Here is a 6092-nt window from a genome sequence, read left to right on the forward strand (position 1 = left end):
TATACAAACTTACTGAGCATGTAATGCTTACTCCTTTTATTTTTTCCCTGTTTTATAGTGCTCGGAAGCTTGTAAAGGTTGAAAGATCGTAGGAGCATCGTCACACTATCAGCTAACTACCTTGGGTATCTATAGTTGAATTATTTTAGGTATAATGGCATGTATAGGACAACTTGGCCTGTAACGCCCCCTTACCCGAGACCGTCGCCGGAGTCGAGCATGAGACATTACTAAACTTATTTTAGCATTTAAACAAGTTCAAACAATTCTCGTAGTAAACTATCCATCTGCGTCACAGTTGCTAAAAAAATCATATCTCGAGTTACAAAACTCAAAATCCAATTCTGTAAAATTTTCCTAAAACTAAACTCATATATCTACTTACTAATTTTTTTCTAGAATTTTTGGTGGGGCCAATTAGTACAGTTTATTAGTTAAAGTCTCCCCTATTTCGGGGTTTGGCTACTCTGACCCCTGTGCACTACGAATCAAATTTCTTCCTGTAAAGAAATACAATGACCATTTCATTTGTTTCACTTAAAAATAGACTCAATAAGGAATCCATACATATAAATTTTTAGTCCTAATTATTTTTACACAATTTATGGTGAATTTCTAAAGTCAGAACAGGGAATCCAGAAATTGCTCTGACCCTGTTTCACCAAAATGTGAATATCTTATAAAATAAAACTCTTTTAATTATTTTGTTTCTTCCACATGAAAATATATTCATTAAGCTTCAATTACATATTTTATTCATCATCTAATTCTATTTCCACTATTTTTAGTGATTTTTCAAATTCATGTCACTACTGCTATATGACACTGTTTTATAGCCAATTTCACCATTTTATGGTTTTCCATGGAGTAGGTAATACATTAAGCATACATAACACTAAATATAAATTTTGATTAGCCATTCCAATAGCTAATCATCAACAAGCATTTCCACATCACTCATTCACCATATCATAAGATGATATACACAAAAGGATTATAGTGCTATACATGCCATATTCCCAAAATATGCAAGCCACTATACCGATACGGTCCGTTGATAGTGTGAGTGTGCCTCCGGCCGTCCTGATCTCCAAGCCGGCTTGTCAAAACTACAAGGAATGGAAGGGAGGGAGTAAGCATAAATGCTTAGTAAGTTCACATGTAAATAGCAAGTAACATAACCATGCAATAATACGAAGTCCACATTTGCATAATATCACCAAAGCATTCATATCATATTTCTCATTCATGATCTTACCATATTATTGTCATATTGAAGTCTCAACCCGAGGGTTAGGTACATACCTGTACAAAGTATTCTTTCCACGAAACTTACCAACTAGACACTTTCATCTCGAGAATTCTTCCATTTCACTAGAACTTTACCCGTTGAACACATCGGAATATAATTCGGATACACGAAATCAAGCTACCATAATCTCACCCATAATGAACTCGGAACGCAACTCAAAGAGCTCGGGTGTTTGCATCCATAATGAACTCGGAACACAACTCAACGAGCTCAGATGCTTGCATCCATAAGTGAACTCGGAATGCAACTCAACAAGTTCGGATGCCTCATAATTCTCACGAACTCGGAATGCAACTCAACGAGTTTGAGCCCTTGGATTGATGCTTGTTGATTTTTGAGTGCCGTCTCAGTGTTCTAAAAATGAGTTTCAAACACCAAGATGAATTTGGTTAGCATCTCCTCAAGGTTCGGCTTTTTCTCCTACTGGTATGGTGGTTGCTGAAAGCCTAGAGGGGGTGGTGGTCTCTGATTTCCTTGGTCTCCCCATGAAAATTTTGGGTGGTTCCTCCAACCTACATTGTAAGTATTGCTATAGAGATTGTTTTGAGATCGAGAATTGTTACCCATGTAATTTAACTGCTCATTCTCCATGTTGTAGCCATAAGGTGGGTATTCTGAACTGCTTGATCCACCACCACTTGCTTCGCACTGCATTACTGGGTGAACCTATGAAGAACTAAGAAAACCATCAATATTCTTATTCAAGAGTTCTACTTGATTAGAGAGCATGGTGACCGAATCGATGTTATAAACGCCAGCTATTTTCGTTGGCTTTGTCCTCATGACTTGCCACTGATAATTATTCAGTGACATCTCCTTTATAAACTCATAGGCATCTTCAGGTGTCTTATTATTGATGGTTCCACCAGTAGCTGAGTAAACCATTTGTCGAGTCGAAGGATTCAGGCCATTATGAAAGGTTTGAACCTGTAGCCAGAATGGTAACTCATGGTGAGGGCATCTTCTCAAGAGGTCCTTGTATCTCTCCCATGCATCATAGAGTGTTTCTAAATCCATCTGCACAAAAGAAAAGATATCATTACGTAATTTAGTCGTTTTAGCCGGCGGAAAATATTTTAATAAAAACTTTTTGTCATTTGTTCCCAAGTAGTGATTGACCCCCATGGCAATGAGTTCAACACTGTTTAGCTTTGTTTCTCAATGAAATAGGGAATAACCGAAGGTGAATGGCATCATCAGAAACGCCATTAATTTTAAATGTATCCCATAGTTCCAAAAAGTTTGCCAAGTGAGCGTTGGGATCTTCGTCCTGCAAACCATCAAATTGAACAAATTGTTGTATCATTTGAATTGTGTTAGGTTTCAGTTCAAAAGTATTTGCAGCTACAGCAGGTCTAACTGTAATATCCTGATTTTGGGCCTAGTCGGAATAGTGGTTTCGTGACCACAAAATCCGAGATAGAAATAATTATTTTATGATTATTTTAAGGTCTATGATATGATTGCATGATTGTGTGAAAATTTCGTGAAGAAATTTTATGCATAAAATGCTTAATTTGAAATTTGGGACTAAATTGAATAAATTGTAAAACTTGTGTTCTAGAAGTATTTTGCATAAAATTGAATTAGATTATTAATTAGAGGTCCTTAAAGAGTAATTTTACCAATTTCTAAGTCTATGGACAAAATTGGACATGGATGGAATTTTTGGAAAGTTTAGTAGTAAGGGCATTTTGGTCATTTAGGGTAAAATGAATTAAAATACAAAATTAAAAGCCAATTTTGCTCATCTTCAACCCCATGGCCGAATATAGCAAGGAGAAACCATGGCTAGGGTTTTCAAGCTTCCAAGCTCGATTGTAAGTTCGTTCTAGCCTCGCTTTTTAATGATTTTTACGCTTTTGGAGTCCCTAGCTCGATTTAGCTTATGCTAGCGATAATTTAACCTAGGGTTTATATTTGGAAAAATACCCATAGGTGAAATTTGTGTATTTTGGTGTTTTATGATAAAATATGAGGTTTTAAATTATGTTAGACAACTTGTGCTACTCGGTTTTAAGTGAAAACGAGCAAAAGGGCTTAATCGGTAAAAATACCTAATAGTCATAAGTACATGTTAGAGTGAGAATTTGATGTTGCCATAGAAGGAAAAATGATCAGCATATCATAAAACATAAGAAAATAGGCTGAATTTTAATTTACGAGCTTTGGGGCAAAAGTGTAAATATGCAAAAGTTTAGGGCAAAATTGTAATTTTTCAAAATATGATTTTGGGTCAATTTGAATAATGTGAGTCCTAATTAGACTATATTTTAAATGATAGAGCAAGGAAAACTGAAATTGGGCTAAAATGGGGAAAATACCAAGTTGTGGACGAAATGGTAAAATAGCCATTTTCGCATCTGAGGTAAGTTCATATGTAAATGTTGGTAACATAGTTATTATTTTAAATGTTTTAATGTTTTTTTAAATGATATGATAATTATTATGAAATATTATACTTGTGATAATTGTTTGATAATATGTCAAATTATGTGATATACTTGGAAAATATGAAATACTACCGAGTATCAGATCGGCATTCCGTAGAAGATGGTTGAGACACATGATTGGGAAAAAGGTCCGTTGAACCTTAGGAATGGATTAGGATACAAGTGACATGTCACTGGGATATTTGGGCATCCGAACTCGTTGAGTTGAGTCCGAGTTCACTTATGGATGCGAGCGTCCAACTCGTTGAGTTGAGTCCGAGTTCGTGAGATGTAACTAGGCATCCGAACTCATTGAGTTGAGTCCGAGTTCACTTATGGATGCGAACGCCCGAGCTCGTTGAGTTGAGTCCGAGTACACTTATGGGCGGGTTACATGGTAGCTTGGCTACATATGTGGCACTTATGTGCAAACTTTCCATGTATCCGAATTATATTCGATGTGTTCAACGGGTAAAGTTCTACTCAAATGGAGGAATACTCAAGATGAAAGGGACGATTGGTAAGTGTTGTGAAATGGATAATTTGAACAGGTATGTACTTAACCCTCGGGTTGAAAACTCGATATAACAACAATATGGTAAGATGATAAATGAAAAGGTGATATGAATGTCTTGGTGATGATTATGCAAATGATGTTTTATGTTTGCTTATATGGTTATGTTACTTGCTATTTGCATGTGAGCTTACTAAGCATTTATGCTTACTCCTCCTTTTCATTCCTTGTAGTGTTGACAAGCCAGCTCGAAATCGGAAACGGTCGGAGGCACGCCACACTATCCGTATACCATCTTGACATAATGGCTTGTATATTTTGAGTATGGCATGTATAGCATTATAATCATTTTGTATATATGGTCTTATGATATGGTTATTGAGTGGTATGGAGATAGAAATGCTTGGTAATGATTAGCCATTGGAATGGCTAATCATGATCATATTTGGTATTATGTATGTCAAATTGCTAGCTAATCCATGGAAACCATGAAATAGGTAAAATTTACCATAAAATAGATTCAGACAGCAGCAGTGACGTGAGTTTGAAAAATCACTAAAAATAGTAGAAATGGAATTAAATAATGAATAAGTTATGGAATCGAAGGTTGATGAGTCTATTTTCATATGGAATAAGCGAAACAGGTATATAAGCTATATTTTATGAGATGTTTAAATTTTTGTGAAACAGGGCCAGAGCGATTTCTGGATCCCCTGTTCTGACTTTGGAAATTCACCATAAATTTTACAAAGATAATTAGAAGTCACGCTTTATATGTACAGATTCCTTATTGAGTCTAGTTTTATTAGAGACAAACGGCATAGTCATTGAAGCTCTGTACAGGGAGATATCTGATTTGTAATACACAGAGGTCAGAGTAGTTGAACCCTGAAAGAGGGGAGACTTTAACTAATAAACTGTACTAATTGGCCCAACCAAAAATTCTAGAAAAAAATTAGTAGATATATATATGAGTCTAGTTTCAGAAAAAATTTACGGAATTGGATTTCGAGTTTCGTAACTCGAGATATGATTTTTAAAGCGACTGTGATGCAGTTAGCCAGCTTGTCTGGAAATTTTAAAATGAATTGTATGAGCTGTTTAATTAATGAATTAAGTCCGTTAACACCTCGTGTTCGACTCTGGCAACGGTATCGGGTATGGGGTGTAACACTAACTATGCTCAATTAAGTTCCTATTAAAGAAGGTTTAGCATAATCATACATAGTGCGCGGAGCAATATTCTGATTAATAGAAACCGTAGGAGGTAGTGGATTTTCTTAGTTTTCAGCCATCTCCTCGGTTGTGGTTGAAGTATCGTCCTCTTGCTCTTCCTCTGTGTATCGTAAGCTTTGCCTTATTTCTCTTTGATTTCTGTGAACTGTGCGATCGATCTCACTATCGAACAGTAATGGTCCTGACGGGTTTCTTCTGGTTATAAACTAGAAAAACCTGTCAGAAGAAAATAAATGAAGAATTAGAAAAGAAAACAAAAATTTAAATTGCAATAAAAGTAAAATGGCTAAAGTAATTAAAATCGAGTGTTCCTAATATCCTAGTTCCCCGGCAACAGCGCCAAAAACTTGATACGTGATATTTGTGACAGGTTTTAAAGATTTATGAATGAATCACTCTTGAGACTAACTTATTATCATGATTAAGGCAAGTGTACCTATCGAACAGTAGTATAGTTCAGCAAGACCGAATTGTCAAACCAAAGGAACTACGAGTACTAGTATTTACTTCTTTTTTATTATCTAGCCTAAAAATTAAGAGGTTTGGTTATCTAAACTAATTACTAACTAAGAATGCACAGAAAGAAAACTTGGGAAAA

General features: G+C 35.6%; 1 non-coding gene across 1 annotated transcript; it reads left to right on the top strand.

Annotated features, from left to right (window-relative positions):
- Nucleotides 1-2255: 2255 nt before the first annotated feature.
- Nucleotides 2256-2362, top strand: LOC128294703 (small nucleolar RNA R71). Its single transcript, XR_008285010.1, has one exon. It is a non-coding gene; the product is annotated as a small nucleolar RNA R71 (small nucleolar RNA).
- The last annotated feature ends 3730 nt before the right edge of the window (nucleotides 2363-6092 follow it).

This window comes from Gossypium arboreum, chromosome 6 (assembly GCF_025698485.1).
Source record: "Gossypium arboreum isolate Shixiya-1 chromosome 6, ASM2569848v2, whole genome shotgun sequence".
Taxonomy (NCBI): domain Eukaryota; kingdom Viridiplantae; phylum Streptophyta; class Magnoliopsida; order Malvales; family Malvaceae; genus Gossypium; species Gossypium arboreum.